Genomic DNA, 19094 nt, shown 5'->3' with positions numbered 1-19094 from the left:
TCAAACATGCAGTTTTCCAGCATTCAGTTTAACACTTTCATATGACTTTTAATAGAGTTCACAGCTGAAACAAGCATTAGGGTGCTCATGTAATGTTGCACAGTACCGTTCTTCTGCTACTAGAAGACTACTAGAAGGACCTTCTTTTTTTCCCTTTTGTGCCTACTGAAGGATAAAAGCCACTCTCACCGTGGAATTCTTCTACATTGTTTTGAATGACAGCGAGACATGAATTCCTGGGCATTTTCTTCCTGTTGTGCCTGAGGGAAATTAACTTCCCTAGAAAAAAAAATTCTGAAATTTCAGAACATGGTTTTCTTCTTTTCAAGGAGAAAATACAGGTACTCGGGATATCATATACTGATATTAAAAACAAATACTTTTAAAAAATCTACTTTATAGTAGCATCAGAAGACCCTCTCTGTTTATCATCTTTAATATTTGCAGATCTCTCCTGCCAGTCCTTGTGTGTGGGCCCTTGGATTTGCCACAACTAAAATGGTACAGGAAATGAGATTTAGCACCACGTTTAATAGCTGGTTTTGTCACCTGAATGAGTTTGGAGCAAAACTTGGAATGCATAATGACCTCAGTGGTCCCCATCTCTAGTGATGATTGCTGACCAGTAAGCATTTGTTCTCCTTGGGTTACTACCAACCCTACTGGCTCATGTATGGACCAGGGCACTGGATGTTTTGTCTCCCTCTATTTTCCCAGGATCTGCTTGCTGTGCTTAGACATGGGCTGTGTCTGTGTTTGTGCTGGGGCACTTCTGGACACCACAAGCTTTCCCCCACCTCTGCACATGCTGAGATCAGGCACATCCTTCATTGCAGCTGATAAAATCTGCTGGTGTACTGTGGCAGAAAACCCCCTGATCTCAGCAGTGCTTTTTTTCCCCCCTTGTACCCCTTTGTTATGAAAATGAAACATCTTTTTTTCTGCAAGATGTTGGAGATCACAGTGCCCAAGCCCCCTCTCTGCTCGGTGTGCAGGGCCCACGGAAAGGAATTGCAGTCACGCAGCTGTGCAGTGAATATGGAGAGGCTGTTTGGGGTGGTTGGTATTTTGTGGATTATTTTCTCGCTCCTTCTGACCCTACCTCAAATGAAATTCCTGCACTTCATCCTTCCTCTGGGCTGGGCAATCAGCAGCTACGATCGAGGGCTGTAAGGAGGCAGTGGTCAGGCATACAAAGCAGTTGTATTAGGACTGAGCAGCCAGGACTAATGGGGAGCAAGGCCGGGAGCAGAGACAGAAATATGGCAGAATAAGATTCATTAGGGATCAGATTCAATAACTGTAAAATGATGAGAAGTTTATGATCAAAGGCTTACTTCGAGCATTTTAATGACATAGTCATTTAATCCGTTTAAAGCAGATAGATAAGGAGTTAAGTGAAATCTACAGCAGCTGCCTTTCTGAGCTGTTTATGAACCTGTTCCAGGCTACAGATCACTGTGAAAGGCACAGGATGGATGCTTGCTGTAGTAATTGAATAGTATATAATGGGCTACCAGCCTTTATGGGCTGATTTACATATGAGGTTGGTAAAACTTAATGCAAACACTTGTGGTTTGTGTTATTAGTGTGCGTGGTTCCTCAGTTATTTTTAATGTGCATGCTACTAGCAAGAGTACTAGCAAGAATGAAGGAAAGAGCAGAGTTATTTAAAAACCTTTCTGTGCCAGGATATTTAATTCCCAGTGGGTATATCTCCTCTGGAAGTAACATCAGTATAGGCTGTTATGGTGACAAGATTCAGATGGGCTCTGACACTCCAACCACCAGGTCATCAACCATAGGAATTATGCATCTGAAAAAACCCAGGAGGGTCAAGGGGACACACCAATTCTTTCCCATCTTTTCCTTCACTGTTGCACTTTTGCCACCATCCGTGTCTCTCTTGGGGACCCTCCTTGGTTAGTTAACTTCCTTCCCAGCTTTTCTTGACAGACACTTGACTCTGATGGGACAGTTGGTGGCATTTTGCTGCCTGTGCCCATAGAGTACGGCTCAACTCAGTCCCTCATTCTCACAAGCTTTTAGCCTCCTGGACACCATGAATTACAGCTGCAGAGCTGCATATGCCTGTGGACTGCACCTTTTTCTATTTCTCAGGTATTCACTCTCCCTTTTTAAACTCTCTGAATGCACACATGGGTTTCTACAGCTCCTACATCCCATCTGCCCCTTCCCCTCCTTCAATTAAACCCTTGGTCCCTTGCACACACTGCTGTGGAGAAGCAAGCAGAGGGGGCTCTTTCTCTACTCACAGCTCAAGGCTTGTTGAGCTGCTGGAAGCAAAGTAGTTGCTGCTGCTGCTGCATTGTTTAAGGCCACGTTACAGCCCTGGCTGACACGGGATCAGAGCTGCTATCGAGCTGGTGGGGAGCAGGGAGAATTTCCCAGGGCTCTAGGCCATCTTGTTTTCTACTTATACAGAAAGTTGCTGTCCCGCAGTGGTATTGATTAGTTTTAAAATAGGGAGGTGATAAATGGAGATTTCAGGTGGTTCTGGTCAATGTGACTGCAAGGGATGGAGCCATTTAAATTGAGTCTGGAATATCTTACCTTACCTCATGCTGATCTTCCTAGGAGGGATCTGCTTATGGCTAAGAGGAACAGTGTGGTCCCATGGAGGGGCCTTCTCAGCTCTCTTCACTTGTGCTTTGCACAGGAGCCACCCTCATCCTCTTCCTCCAGCCCCTCTCCCCCACACCAACTCCCTTTTTCCTGCAGTGTTTGGGATGCCTGTCACAGCTGCTCAAAGGCTGCTGCATGTCTGAGAGACCAGCCAAGGCTGAAGGTTACAAATCCCTTGCAGCATCCCCTGGCAGCCAGGTTATAGATCAGGGTTTAAGCAACCTTGGGTCTGCTGTCAATCTACATGTTCCCATTTCCTGAAAGAGAATTGGAAAATATTTGTCTGGTTTGAAAAGAAGTAAAATTTGTCTTTTGAAATGCTGGTACTAGCAGACAAATCTCTCATTACTCCAGTCCCCTGTTGCTCCCCTGTGTCCCTGTGTTTTTCCAGCTACCATTCCTTCTCGAGAGCTTAGAGACTGAGCACTTGAGAGTTTACTTGTAGAAAGTAATATGCAAAAAACTGGATTTTAATTCATCTTCTGCCTTCAAGTACCTTGTTATTTGATGGAGCTCGTTGCCCTCTATTTACACATGACTGTTTCAGTGGCAATAATGCTTTGGACTAGCAGCAGCTGCCCAGATGAGAACTGGCAGTGCAGCACAGTGACTTACCCACAAAAAGAGTAGTTCTCCACCCCCAACCCTGTGTCTGGAACACTGAAACAAGTTTTTAATCTCTTGAATGCAAAGGTTGTCTGGTCTCTGTGGTGGCATAAATCCCATCCCTGACAAAAGCCCAAATTAGCAATAAGGTTGTTGCAAGTGAAAAACTCAGACTCTCTTCTTCAGTTATTTATAAATATTTGGTCAATTAAGCTTATGTCTGAAAAAGTAAAACCTTCACATAAATGATCATGATGGGGAGAGGCAGGAGAGAAAGCTCAGCAGCAGCAAGAGGAAGATGGTGCCAAAAGCAGAGCTGGGGATGGGGCTGGGTTATTGGCAGAGCACAGGGCTGGCAGGCAGGAGGTGATGCCACTTCCAGCTCTGTTGTGGGTGTGACTGAGTCCAAGTGGCTTCTGTGGAATCTGTGGATAACATCCCCGAAATGTGGTCACTCTTGCTGTGAAGGAGATGCTTAGGCCCTTGGACACAGCAGTGCCTGTTGGCACAGTGTGGTTTGGAGATCACAGAGGGAGGGAGACAATTCTGAAAGAGAAAGGTTTTGCAATAACACATTTCCTTTGAGCATCTATTCCACCTGTACAAATCTAGCAGGTTCAATCCATTGTCAGATTCTGGCACAGTTAAGTTTGCCTGGAGCAGCTCTGGACTTCTTTGGGCACAGCTGGCTGATCTTCACAGAGGTTACATGGGCTGCCCAGCCTGGTAACCCAAAATTTGTTGACCATCTCACCTGGCAGAGCAGCACTCCTTGTTCTTTGCCAGGTAGTATTCAATTTTTTTTTCCATAGGAGGCTATCTCAGTTAACAGTTTTTGAGAGAGGCAAACACATTTGTGTGTGGTTTAACTTAATATACAGGCTGCAGAGCTGAAGTGAAGGCACTGATCAGTTCTTACAGTTGAGATAACATTCAGAAAACAAATTAGAGTTTGTGGTTGGTACGGATCCAGGCAGAATTCATAAAATTGAATAGCATTTTCAAGTTGAATGTGGACAAGCTTATTATGGATGCAGAGAAACTAGGCATGTATTGAGGAACTAGAGATATTTGTGGTTTTTTTTTTTTTTTTTTTCTTAGTATAGAGAGGCAACCATGTTATGGTCTCCTGTAGGGCATTTGTAATGTGGGTTAGAATTGCAAGTGGCAAGGAGGTACTTAGGGGGAACAAAGCCTGGGAGTAGTGGGCTGGGTTTTACCTGTTGCAGAAGACCAGTGTGAAGCTGGCTGGTGAACCTGGCTTTCCCAGTGTGGCAGCTCACGATGTTCCAGGTCTTTCCTGAGGGCAGAACCATAAATTTTTATCTGTCTGAAACTGTGCTTGAGGCACATGAAGAGCCACAGTCATGTTGTTGTTTCTATAACTCGTGCATGCTGAAGCAGAAATAATATGGGATTACAGGGGGAAAACTGTGCTTTTTCAAGGTGTTGGCTTTTCTGCTGCCTTTCCACTCTGCAATCCTTCAGGTGCCCCCACAAAAGTGCTCAAGACTTGATGTCAGGTGCTGCCTTCTCAGGGCAGCTGTGGGAGGTGGGTGGGAGACTGGCAGCAGGATGTTGGGCAGAAATGTGAGAGATTTGTTAAAGCTTCTTTAGTGAGGGTCAACATGTGTGCAGAATGGTTATTTTACAAAGAATGTGTACACATAGTTAGGGGTGTTGTAGATAGAGGTGTGTTTGTATTTTGTGACTTGTAGAGCTTTCACATCTTAGTCCTTCTTTGTTTCTCTCTTCATCATCTTCCAGAAAAGTAGTTCTAAAATTGGCTTTACTCCCTTTAAATCAGGATGGATACTCCCTTATGTAAAGCCTAGAGATCAAAAAAGATGGCAGGTGACAAATCTGTTTCCATTCTCTGATTTTTTGCACTCTTAAACACCAAATAACCCTTGTAATTTTCCAATGAGCTGGATTAGATCTGTATGGATCAGCATCTGCATGTTCAAGTTGTCGTTACGACTGTGAGAAAGACATTTCCTTCAGGGAAAAAAGCACAATCTCAATGGTTGGGTCTTAAGTGTCATTCTGATTTTCCATCACCTGAGGATTTCTGATTTCCATCACCTGGCAGCAGCCCTGCCACACTGGAATATTGAAATGAACATAGATTTGAAAGTATTTTTATATTTAGAGGCATTGATTCTAATATAATTTCTTGACAAATTAAAACTCTCCTTGAAAAAGATTAAACTGTCAGTGATAGCATCTAAGTTCTTGTTATATCTAAGAGGAATAAACGCTGAAGTTACAGAATTGTCTGGAGGCTTAAAAAGTAAGAGGGGGAATTAATGATATGAGAGAGAATGGATAAAAGTATTGGATAACACTTTTTTTTGAACTGGGGGAAGTGGAATGAGTTGAATTAAGAGGTTTATGGCCAAAAAGAATACCCATTAGTCTGATATAACACAAAAATACAGTTTTGAGAGAAATCTGCCCAGTGACTCGTGGCTGCTCCTTAGACTCTTTTTAATAAGATATCAAATATTGATTTAAAGACACTAAGTAATAGACAATGTATTGGTTTCCCTGGTTAGCCATCCCTATTAAAAATATATATTATTTCCATTTCATTGGTTTCACCATGAAGTGAAGCTATTGGGTTCTTGCTACGCTTTTGTTTGCTACATTAAAGAACCATTTAGTGTCAGATTTCCACCAAAAACCCAGATCAAATTGCTTCTGCCTTCTCCATAGCAAATGAAATAGTTTGATTTCCATTAATTTCTCAGTGGAAGATGTGTTTTTTCAGACCATGAATCATTCATGGAAATCTTCTCACCACTTTCCTTAATTTTCAGCAACACTCTCACGCCTGCACACCTCACCTGGGTGTGTTATCACTGTAGGGGTCTCATCAGTGCTGCCTTCAGGGACAGTGTTGTTTCTTTAGTCCTTCCTGCTCAATGATACATAAAGATTCTGGCTGTTCCTTGTTTTTTTTTCTCCCCACAGCATTAAATTAGAGGTAACCTTTAGTTATTAACTGTGGCCTCCTCACAGACACTGTCTCCCAGAAAGTACCTGCTGTGTTTTGTACCTGAGACTGTTCTGCTCTCTGGGATCTCTCACGGAGCATTTGAATTCATAGGGAATGATTGTGCCTGGCACAATCAGATTTCTAAGCTATCTTTGTGGGCTTTATTGTTTGCTACAATTCTGCCTTTGTGTTATCTGCATATTTTAGTAAGGTTTTATTATTTTCTTAGGTATCTTTGAGAATGTGTGCTGCATATGATCAGCTAAAGAAGCTATTTTTATTGGGAAAGTAACAGGGAAATGTCACTATTAGTTCATCAGCTTTTGGGCCATTTAAAAACTGCCATAGTCTGATTTTGCATCATGCTGGTTTTAAAAGAAAATGCGATTTTGATACCGAGGCAAATATATTACAGAATTCCTATTCTGTTGTGTCAACACAGTTATCTTAGTTAACTAGACTTGAAATCTCTTCAAGTCTGTTTGACAAGACCTGTTTTCCATGAAATTGTGTTACTTGCTTTTTCTGATCTTTTCTTCTAATGGAATTGTGTATCAGCCCAGTCTTGTGAGTTAAAGAGATTCAGTTTGCTGCATTCTGGAAGCTTCATGAAAAGCGAACAAGGCAGCAGATAACTCGATCTGTATGAGGCGAGCTGGTTAATCTCATTTTTCAGTCTTCACAGTCTATTCACCAGCCAGTGCTGTCTCATTCTGACTGCAGTAAAACGTGCAGATCAATACTGCCAATGGGTGATTAGCAATTTGCAAACTCCAGTAAGTGAATACGTCCGAGTCAAGGTTTGAAGTTGGAGAAGAAAGTGGAGGAGGAGTGATTGAGTGGGCTGAAATAATGAAAACAGATATTTCCTCTCAAGTGAAATGTAAGCGTTGTTGAGCTCTGTTAAGCAAGACGATGGCAGAGATTTGTACTCCTTTCACAGTGATTACAGAAAATAATATTTTCTTCTGAAATCACTAGCATCAAATGTGCTTTTCCCTTATCACCCCTTTTGATCTTTTTTTCTTCTGCTGTTGACCCGCTGGAGGATAAAAATGTCTAAATGTATGCAACTGAGATTTTTATCATTGTTCTTGAGGCCACTTTTTGCTGGTTCAGTCACATGAATTCCAAGGTGCTTGTCTACTTCTCTGTTTCAGGCAAAAAATCCCTGCTTTCTGTAAGTATATTCCATACCAAAGACAATTTTGGGGTTCTGCTCATAAAAATAATAAATACCTTTAGCTCCCTTGGAGACCCTGTACCACCAAAGAGTGCAGCTGAAGTAGCAGTAATTTTAAGGTATTAAAAACAAAACAGCAACTGAAATATAGAAAAGTATCAGGTAGTTTCTACAAGGAATGAAAATTGCTTTTTTGCTAGCAAATGTTGTCTGACCCCTGAAATTCAGGGTGTCTGTGTGCTTAAAGATGCCATCTGAAAATCTGTGGTTAGAGAAGAACAGGAAGGCTCTCTTTCAGGTTTGCTCAAATGAAGTTGAAAAGATTCCTTCTCATCTGCAGCCCGGCTGTTTCCACTTTATGCATGTGTTGTCTAATTAAAACTTAATGGGAAAGAAGTAACTACCACAGTGCAGGAGCATGTTGTGGTAGCTGTAGTGTAAGGCTGAGCTGTCCTTTCCTCCCTGAATTGTTACATGAAGGATGGAGATCTGGCTTCTCACTGAGAAACACCAGAAAAGTAGAATTTCCCCTCATCCACCATTTTCTTTCATAAAAATGCTGTGATGTATGTCAGCAGTGAGGAAAGTGATGATAAAAATCAAAGCCTGAGTTTTATACAGCAGGAAGTATTGTGTTTTGAAGGAGGTTTTGTAGGGTCTTAACAGTTTAGAGATTGACCTGACTGTCATAATTCTGGAAAAACCTGGCAGTGAAATTTAAAATCATTGCCCCTTTGCATCTCTGTGCAAACTGTGCTGGTTGCTCTCCAGTCCATTAGCACAGTGACGTAAAACTGGTGAAATAAAATCAAACTGGAGGCAGGTCAGTTGTATTTCAGACCATTAAGTCATTCACTGAGGAATGGACAGTTGTGTCTACTAAATATATTTCAAGGTAGATTCAAATTGGGTTTGGCTCAACTTCACAGCAGTCTAATCCTGAATAAGGAAAATGTGTTGTTGGGGTTGAAGTGATGTAAGTCAGGTTTAGCATGTTTGACAGAGACATTTTGCTAATGGGTTGGTGATCCCAGTGTGACTTTATAAAGCATTTTCCCATATCTTTTGTTCAAATTGCATTTACTTGAAAAGACATGAATAGTAATTGAAGCTTTGCAGGCGACCAAGAAGTATATTTACTTATATTTACGACCAAGGGATATTTAGGCAGGTGGTTGTGCTGATGGAAATCCCCATGTGAACAGTCTCACCCAGCCTCACGTGGGGTATGAAATGTTGGGGGGGGATGTAGTTTATGTCACCTGCAGAGATGCAGCTGAAATCTTGAAACCTGTTCTCTTGCCAGAAATAAATTTCTTCTGTTTCTCTTTGTCATAGGAATAGAAGAGTTTAAACTGAAATTTTGCTCCATTGCCAAGGCTCAGGTGAATTCCTTGTGCCATCTGTGGCTGGCTGCTCCTTCTCTCCCCTCTGCTTTGTCTTACCCTATGGTGTTACAGCTTGAAATTCCCCCTTCACAGCTCTGGAATTTACTCCTGTGACTTTCTGGGTCTTGTCAGTTCAATGGGCAAAGCACAACCAAGTTACCAGCTCTTGCTTTCTCAGGCCATACGTAACTAGTGAGGGTATTGATTTAGTTTTGATGTGATGTAGTTTATAAATATGCATGAGGATTTAGGGTTATTTAACTGTGCTTGTTAATTCTCCTTGCATTGCTGACTCTTCTGGTTGAGGGTTTCTTTGTATGCACAGCAACCACTTCCATGACAGCCCTGTTCTCACTGCCTGGGACATCTCTAATGTTTGTTAATCCCTGGTCTGTAGAAACTTTTAATATTCAAGGAATGAAAGGAGACAAAGTGATGCCCTTTTGCATACGGACCAAGGGAGCAGAGTCCAGCTCTCCAAGGAGTTGGGTGAGGGAGCCTGGGGCAAAAAGGTAATCATCACAGGGTGGGGAGCAGGAAGGAGATGGAGGAGAGCTTTTTCATGCTCCTAGAGGAGGGGAAAAGAGCTCTTTACATCAGGGATCCTACAACTTGCTTAAATTTAAAAAAGAATTAACCTGATCAAATGGTGAAAAGGGAGGGAAAACCAAACATTTGTCTATTTGCCCTGAGGAGATAGAAGAGAATGTACCATCTGAATCGATATTTGGATGTTTTAGACACTCAGGCCTCTTACTTGAGAAAGAGCAGAGCAAACAGAAGAGGGTTCTGTCTGCTCAACACAACTAAGGAAGCCTGCAGGGACTCCTCATGGTGAATAATGTAGGTGACTGCATGGATAAAAGGATGGTATGTACACGGACACATGTTTTCTGAGGTGTTGGAAGCTTTCTCACTTTTCCATCTTTGCAGTTCTCCATTACTAGAGGAATTTCTACCTGTACCTGGTTGGACTTTGAGGTGATATGGGGGAAGATGAGCTTTCCCCAGGGGCAAGACAACCACCACATCAGTGTGAAGTGACAGCGACAAAATGAATAAAATTCGGCAGTTCTGCTGTAGCTGCTCTTCCCCTCGGTGTGTTGCAGGGACAGGTTTTGTTTTCTTGCCTTTCCCCATCTGCTTGGCCACAGCAGAAGGTGTGTGGGAGGCAATAACCCCTCGCAGGGAGAGGCTGCACTGGAGCTTGTTTAACCTCCAACACATTTGCTGTAAATCCCACTCTGACACTGCCCAGCTGCTCGAGGAGACTGTCAGAAATGAGTCCTCCAAAGCACTTGTGTCTGTCACGGTTTCTGTGTGATGGGAAAAGGAACTTGACTTGTTCTTTGAGTGGAAATGCTTCCAGCTGGAGGCAGGAATCTGGTCATGGTGGTGGGTGAGCTCAGGGGGGCAGCCAGGGCTGAGGGTGCTCCTTCATTCACTCAGACGCAGTGGGTTTGCTTTGTACCCTGCCAGGTTGGAATTAGACATGCAAGGACATATTATAGTACTTTTATATGCATTAAATTACAGGATCAAAATGTCCTGGTGCACTTAAAGCCTTTAGGAGATTCAGCATTGCTGTTGTGGTTGACCTCGGCATCCAGCCTCTGCCACGTGTTTGCTGTACAAGCACAATGTGATTGACAGCTACTGACTACTTGTCACTTGTTTTTCCAGGCTTTTATATGCTCAGATGAACTTTGATGCTTCCATGAAGGCTTTTACATAATTTTTAATTATGCATCTTTCTTTTTATACCAGATAATATCTAAAAAAATACCCGTAGAGGTTTTGCTTTTTGCTAATGAGATCCATTAACTGGAAAATCCTATTACATTACAGTTTCACTTTGCTTTATAAAGTCTTGAAAGCAGGACCTCTGCTGTCATACTTTATTCTGACTTTTCCCTTCCTGTCTGGACACTGAGGGTCCTGGTCCAGCACAGCCAATTTATGTTGCTTTTCTCCTCTGGGATCTCTCTCTGAAGTCCCATCTGAATTAATTCTAAAGTAGAGCTCTACCAAGAAACACGGAATTATGGAGGCATTAAAGCAAGACTTATAGAGCATTGTCAGGAAGGAAAGCTTTGAGTGGCTGAATATCTGGACTGGAGTGAATATTACAAAAAAAACCTCACTTCAAATGTCTCCTGTCTTTCTGGTCTACTGAACAGTAACTGTATGTGCATGTTGCAGAATAAAAAAGATAGCAGCAAAGAAATAGTTAAACTTTTTGGGAAACTGTGTGTACTCTTGAAAACCTAGGTTTGGTCTGACACCTCTCAACAATAGTCTCAACCAAAGGTACTTCATTTGTATGGGAAAGTTGATAGAATGTTTTTTTTTGAAATTCAGATCTGTGAGAGCCAGCATTTCTCACCATATAAAGTTAAGACTTATCTCTGAAGAGGAATTTTTATAACTCACACTATAAGCTCTTTGGGGCTGTTTTCAGAACCTGTGTGCTTTTTATTTTCAGTGTCTTTATCAGAGGTTTTTGAACCAGCACAGGTCTCCTTTGCACGCTACTAGACTGTAAATAATAGCAACTTTTTCTGGACTTTGTTCTCAGAAAGACAGAAATCCTTGACTTGGAAAAGCTAGTGTAGAAACCCTGGAATTCAAGTCTCTAGGTGGTAACAAACTATCCTAGAGCAGACTATGATTTTCTTCCATTTCAATAAAAGGAAGAACAGCAATTGAAAAGGACAGTGAACATTTGGATGCATTTTTTCTTTTAGATTATCCCAGCTTCATGCCATTCCATGTCTCTCTGTCCTGACTCTTAACCTTCTTGTCACGTTTGTTTGCATCCCAGACCTCATCTGAATGCCTCACTCAATGCAAATTACAGTCTTGCATCCTCCAGGGAAGAACACATTTGAAAGAGAGATAGAAAACAGATCTCCTTTTAAAACTGTACCTGAAGGGCTTCCACACCACTGCTAAGCCATTTTATTTTATTACTCCCATTGTAGCAGTGTCGAAAATGTGTTACATGTTGTACTCAAAGATATGGTGTGGTGTTAGAACAGGGTGATTAGAGCTTTTTTGTCTGTGATACAGCCTAACTCCAACCACCTCCCTGTCTCATTGCTAATTTGCTGTAGATGCTGCGGTGAAAGAGGCCATCGGGAGGAATATCAATGAGTGTGGATAGTGTGGAAGATCTGCTCAGGAAGGAAGAGAAAAACCCTGTAGAAGCCTTTGTGGGAGGAGCAGCTGTTCCAGGTGGCATTGCTAATGGAGTGGGGAAGGTGATGTGGGATTACTCATTGCTCCTGAGAGCAAGGATGTGGAATCTTGTGCTGGTGGAGGAGTTACTGGGGTGAAGAGGCATAACTCAGGTTAACACAGAGTGCCTTCACTGTCCTGGAAATGCCTGATGTGGGTGTTCAGGAGACCAGAGGTGAAAGGTTGCCTGAATCAAGGTGTATGGACAAGAGGTACCATCACTTGGGCAAGGAGAAAGATCTTCCTGTTTTGTGGAAGAAGTAGCAGGTGTTGCACTAAGAACTGGCTAAGATAACGATGGAAAGGTTGCCCAAGTGAATTTCTGCTGCCAGGTTTCAGTGCTCTGTGTGTGCAGATGTGCACAAAAAAAAAAAAAACAACATGGAGAGAGAAAAAGGGTAGGGAAGCGCCATGAGACCTTGTGGGAACAAATGAGCCTTTTCCCAACATCCAGCACCTTCTGTTTTTCATTTCTTTCCCCCACAACTGTTTCTGATATCAAGCATGCACATGCTGGCAAAGCTACAAGGAGCAGGTGGTGGTTGTTGCTTATTTGTTAGTTAGCTTTGTCTCATCTTTGCAATCCATTTTTGTTAATACAGCTCCTGTTCCACAGGCTTTAAAGATCCCTTGGTGTGGTTATCTTGTGTGACAGAGGGAGCTGGGGCTGGTGAGCGTGCTGTGCTTTGTGCACTGGGTTCAGAGGGAATTCTTTGGGATGCAGTTTACTTTGGGTATTACTCTAATCACTTTAACAAGCCTGAGCAAAGAAACAAAAAGAACAAAACCAAGAAACAGAATTTCCATTAAAATGGCATTTCCTGAGGTAGGATTAAGCTTTCTGAGGCTGCCTTGTACTGGGTACAGAAATGCCTCCAATAGCCTTTTGTATGAGAGAGTTGAGTAACCAATTTTTTGTTTTTTAAGCTGTTAAAGTTAAAATTTAGGAAGATCAGCAGAAGCTGCTCACCTGAATAGCCAAACAGACTAGTTAATAAGCTACTACAGCAGGAGCTGTAGTTGTCGGGGACCTTGCATGTGCCTTTCAGGTGATAAATTCCAATTTTGCCTTCCCACTGTTGTTTTCTTCTCCATCTTTGAGTGAAATTTCTGATGGGTATTGATGCAGGACTAACAGCAGACAATTCTTGACATAAATGCTGAGCCATTAACTGTAAGCTGAAGATAAACACATTCAAAGACGACTTCTAATGATATGTGACTTGTCTGCTTTCATAATTCAGTGGAAGCAACGGGGTGTTCATTAGTTGTGTGCAAAGCCTGTGTGGCTGTGTTTACCCACAAATACCACATGTTTGCAGTGAAGCCAGACAGTCATTCCAGAAACCTCAAGCCTTGGGAAAGGCATACTTGAGCTGTGTAAAGGATCCATAGTCAGGAGGAGGCACTGAATGCCAAGAATAAACCTGTAGGTTCCCAAAAGCATCAGAAACCTGGATTTTGCAAGAATTCCATAGCTGGAGCCCAACACAGCGAAAGACCAGCCAGAAACCTTGAGTAACATTTTGTCACATTTTGTCCTGTCTTTGGGGGATTCAAGATGTGCCACCTCTGTTTTTGTCCAGGATTTACCAGAGTGTACCCCCAGGCTGTGCCAGCAGTGAAGTGCCATCCTCTGCTCAAGAGTTCAAAAGTTCAGTTTTGGACATTGACTACCTGCATGTACCCCATTACCTGCTGTGTGTTGGTGTTTACAATTTAAGTTACTCTTTTGCCTACAAGAGGTAGTAAATGGAAGCAAGAGCATTCCCTGGCCAGTTGGATGCTTTTCAAACACATTTCTTCCACCACCCCCCAGCTGCTGCTTTATATCTGTACATAAGAAACTTCCCCATCTGTCTCCTACAACTAGATCCAGTCTTTATTTCAACAATTCTTCCAAGGTAACTACTGACCCATTTAAAGCTGATATAATCTACTAAGCTCCTTAAATAATTTCTATTTAAGTTCTCCAGTACTGAATAACCCATCCCAGCCCAGAAACCTTGGAGATTTCTCTCTGAAGAAGTCAGCATGGGAAGAAATTCTGTAGCTCAGGAGGCAGCAGTGTTTGGGTGGCTCGAGAGTTGCATGAGGAGGAAATGGTCCTTTCCTTGAAGAGCTTCCAATCACCAGCCTTTTCTCAGCAGGGCCAAGCACAAGCTGTTGTATTGCCAGCCAGCAGTGATTAAGCTCAGCTGTCCATATGCTCCACCAGAATTTATTGTGCTGCTCAGAAATCACAATCTTTTAAGGCTGATAGATACCAAGACTGAAAAAATGAGGTACTTAAGTGCGTGTCAGCCCCATCTATGGATTTTGATTATTTTGCTTGCCAAAGCATTAAACAGAAGGAGCTTGTGAGGATGTGAAGCCAGCTGAAAATCCTTCACAGTGCCTGCTGACATTGTATCCTGACAGTCGGTGCCTTTTTTTGGGATGTATGGACTTCTTTAATTTCATTAGTGATGTTAGATAAACATATTCACACCAATGGAAACTATTCCCTTTGCTAGCAGCTCTGCCTTCTGATCAGAAATACCTGCAGCAGATGAACAGAACCTTAAATGGAGTTGTTAAGCACTGAATGTTTCATCAAATGTAAAGTGGTCCACATGGTTTTAAGCACTTTATTCTTACCTGTGTGCCTGTGAAAGTGAGCAGAGTAGAGAGAAAAGCTTTTACAGCTCCCAGAGAAAGACATCGCTGAATTGGGACTGTGCAGTTTTCAAACAACCAGGAGGAGAAATGCCAAAATAAGTTCATCCCTTTTCAAGGTGCTGTCACTGGCAGCTTTCATTGTTCTTCTAAACAACTCCTCTTCTAAAGGAAAAGTTTCTGTTTTTCAGAGATTAAAGCAGTCCTGTCTTCATTCATTGCTTTGGCACTTGACTGATTCTTCCCTAATGGGCAGATTACTTAGGAAGTTTTTGAGTTGTAATTTCAACACGTAGACCAACATGCTGACTCTTTGGTGATAACATAGTTTTAAAAAAATGACACATAGCATCAGCACAATTATCTCCCTGGGGTGGTTTTTTTTCAAGTTGGAAGATGGAAGTGAGAGGGGAGGCAGCAGCATCTGACTGGAGCTTGTACCTCAGTTCTAGATGACAAATTGGCCCTGTTGCAAATTCTTTTTTCATAAGTCTTTTGTTAGAAAGTTTACTGATAGCCAGAGTCTTACTAAATAATTCTGCCAGAGTGTGCCTGAAACATGCTGCATTAAACCAATATTTGTGTGTGGCATCTGCAGTGTTTGTCTCACACAGTGACTCTGCAGATGGGACAGCAGCAATGGGGTGGTTCATGAGAGAGTTTCCCTTGTGGAAACCCTGGGGCATATGTCTGTAAGGCTGAGGATAATGGATCAAAACAACATTATTTCACAAATTGTGGAGTGTATTAACATGTGAAATCAACAAATAATCTCTCTAAAATGTCCAGTGCCCTTCTGAGAGCCAAAAAACCACAAAGGTTTTGCTGCCTTAAGCACCAAATCAGCTAGTTAACTTCTTGCTTTCCAGGAATGAGTAATTCACTTTAAGTGCCAGCTAGGTTTGGTTACAATCAATCAAGATATTTATTGCTTCCCCCTAAATTGAAGCTCTGTGTACATTTTTCTGACAAATCCGAATTACTTGTTCAGTGTTATTCCTGAAAAGAAGAATCAATGAATGCCAGCAGTTCTCTCTCGTCCAAGTCATTTACTCTTCAGAATCTCTACTATTTCTGTTTTTTAAGGTAAAATTTCTGGTATTTTAAGGTTTTTAAGGTATTGGAAAATGGATAAAGAGGGGATGCTGCTGAGAAACTGGCAGTAATGTATAATCTTTGCTCTCTGAGACATTGGCCATGATGTGCTGATGAGCAAAACAAGCTACCAAGCTCCTGCTGAATGAGCCAGGGATGGGATGGCTTTTCCAACAGAGCTCTGTGGGTCACACATTGATTGCATTGCCCAAATGTCCCACATTTCCAGCTAAAGGCACCATGAGCTTAAGTGGATTTGGTCAAACCTCACATTCAGGCCAAGTTTCCAAACCTGCAGCACGATTTTCACGCTTCTTGGGGAAACCAGGGATACATTACTGTTTGTTACAAGATGCTTTTTAACTCTGCTAAGCAAAACCTCCTTGCATGTGTTGGTTCAGCACAGAAGCAGCATCTGGAGCTGTGCCTGGGCAGCTGTTTGGGGAGTCCCAGCTCCTGTTGAAGGAACGTGGCTGTCTCTTCTGTGCCTGCCTTTCAAATGCCACTGTTTGGTCTTCCTCTTCAGTCACCCAAGATTAGAAATTATTTTCTAAATGGGAAAATCTGTTTTAGGTCTTCTCTCACAGTGCCTGAAACAATTCTTCGGGCTTCTGCTGCACAACTGAAAGGGCAAAATTATGATCAGTAAGACTAATTTATTGTAGGTGGAAGTGCAGTTGACAGAGAAAAACAGCAATTTACATTTTCCAGAACGAAAGGGATTCTAGGAGGATGTTGTTTGCTTTCTTCAATCCCTGGTTTCCTACCAGTATTAGGGTTTCATGCCCATCAAATGCTAGTGAGATTTTAATTCTGCTTTGCTGTCTCTCATATTTAGCAGTTTCCAGCCATGGGTCTTCATAGAGCCAACCCTAAACCCCTCATTTTCACAACCCAAAGTCACCCTCAACCTTCAGAAATTTGGGAAAAACATTCCAAATGTCTCAAGCTGTGATACTGTTTGACTTTCTATATTACCTACACATGAGATCCATTTCTTTCATCAGACACTGACTGTGTGCACTTTTTCCATGGAAAGCTTCCTGCATTTATTTGAAACTCCAGAGAGTGCCAGTAAATTTCCTGGAGCCTGCTTGGTACGGCTGTGAGGTGGCAGCATGGTCTGGTGGTGAGGAGGAGCAGCTCTGAAGATGTTTTCTTTTCTGCCATGCTGCTGAGGAACCTGGAACCAGAGACTACATCTTTCCATACCTGCACTCCTCTCACATACTGCTCCTTCAGGCTTTGGTGTCTGATTTTTGGGCAGTTCCATCTGGGGTTTGGACAGGACCTGGCATGCTGGGGTCCCTGTCTCACTTGGTTTCTTTTAGGCATTGCTATGATACAAACCAGCTGCACTAATATTTTGGCTGTGGGGAGAATCTTACTGGTTTGATGTGTGCTGTGTGGAAGAAAGAGAAAGCTACTGCCCCTAGCCCAAAAATGTGAGTAGCATAGCAAATATGTTAGTGATCTCCCAGAAATTTCAAATGAGATTGATTCTGCCACTGCTTTCATTGCACTGTAGGCTTTTAAAAGATTCTCTTGTCTCAGGGAAGCTTCAGACTGATCTGCTGAGGAGAGCTGGTGAACTCTGAAAATAAGGCTGAGTCCCGGTGATGAGTTTTAGAGCAAGATTTTTCAAGGAGGGCATGTTATGAAAGGAGAGGATAAACAGTCTAAAGGATCTGTGGGAGTCAAAGCACTGCAGCTTCATGGAAGGGCTTTATAGAAAGGCCAGATAGATGAGGGAAAAGAGTAAATAACCAGAAGAATACGAAGATTGGTGCAGTGTGGTTTAACAGCAGCCCTAGCAGGGAGGTAGCAGCAGTCTCCAGGTGTGCAAGGCTTTCCTCACACAGGGATCCTGCTGCTGTGTCTGCAGCAATGGTGATCCCTGCACTGCAGCTGGAATGGTGCTGGCAGCCAGGATGAGGAGCTGTGAGCTCTGCTTGACCTTGGCAAGGGAGACAGTGCCCTTCCCAGCTGGTCAGAAGCACCAGCAGCTGCCCAAGGAAAACTGGGATCCACAGCAGGCACTGGAGCATCCTCCTACCAACCAGAGTAAGCCCTGTTGCAAACTTTAGAGTTGAATCTCTTCCCTTGAAAGACAAACACAAGAGTGAAGAGTGCCCTGACCTGTCTGGAGGAGTCCTGAAGTGCAAATAGCAGGAGAAGGTAACGAGCTGAGTGCAAAAGCAGGTTTGTAAATGCCAGTCTGTGCTGGGCAAAATACATCTAATGAGCTGGTGTTGCAGCTTTCTTCCTTTTCCCTCTGTTTGACATCTCCAAGATGCTGCTTGTGTCCTTCAGGTCTTACCTGAATTTCTCTCGATCAGGGCTGGTGGTGGGATTCTTCTTTTGGCCTGAGTTGCCTGATTGGCAATTAAGGGAGATTTGTCTCAGCCTGGCTATGGAAATGAGGTCACAAAGCCCTGTTGCTGTGGGGCTGCAGGGCAGTGCTGCCCTCCCAGCTGTTCCTGAGGTCCCTGAAGTTGGGCTTGGGCAGTAGGAGAACGTGCATCACCTGCTCAGTGTGTGGCCAAGGGTTGGGAGACCACATCGTCCTGACTGTGGGGAAGGGGACCTGAGGTTTCCATGCCTGACTCTTCCCAGCTCCCTGGAGTGAGCTCTTGGACCAGGGAAGAGCTCTGGGAGTTCCTCCCACCACTTCTTGGCCTGGGAGGGACATTCACATGTGATCTCCTTTCTTGCTCTTACACTGTGGAACAGTGACTCTCTCCTAACCAGATGCACAGCTGTGGTCAAACTGGTTTCTCAGAGAAGTTATGAGGAACCCACCACACCCCTCTTCTTTTTTTTTATCTCTGGGATGAAAATCCCAGAAGAGCATCTTGGACCACAATGATAGAAGCTACTATTTTGTGAAAGCCCACAGATTTGTCCATGCTCTCCAGCACTCTTCCAGCAACCAGAGGTGCTGGAAGAGGCTCACATGTCCTGCCCTGGCATGGCCTAGTTAGGGAGCTGTTGTCCTTGAATTTGTCAAACCCATTTTTGATGCTTTTGTGTGTCTGTTTCCAGGCTCTGGAGCAGTGAGTTTCAACAGTTCACTGCCTGATGAAGAGCTTCACATTATAAGAATAGAGAGTATTTTCAATAAAAGATGTTTGGGAGTGGGATCTTCTGGGGTTTCATACCAGCAATGACCAGCAATGCAGGATGAAGTTGCTCAGTCCCTGCTCTGGTTTGCATGGAAAAAAACTCCACATAAAGTTCTATCACGTCTTTAATGGAAATGAAATGATAAAATTGG

At 42.9% G+C, this 19094-nt stretch overlaps 1 protein-coding gene across 4 annotated transcripts in view; it reads left to right on the top strand.

The window, feature by feature from the left end:
- MAD1L1 (mitotic arrest deficient 1 like 1) overlaps positions 1-19094 on the top strand; it is a 345813-nt gene that overhangs the window by 206241 nt on the left and 120478 nt on the right. The window lies entirely within an intron of this gene.

This window comes from Lonchura striata, chromosome 16 (assembly GCF_046129695.1).
Source record: "Lonchura striata isolate bLonStr1 chromosome 16, bLonStr1.mat, whole genome shotgun sequence".
NCBI classification, from domain to species: domain Eukaryota; kingdom Metazoa; phylum Chordata; class Aves; order Passeriformes; family Estrildidae; genus Lonchura; species Lonchura striata.
Note: the sequence above shows the minus strand (reverse complement) of the source record. Positions and strands in the feature narration are given on the sequence as shown.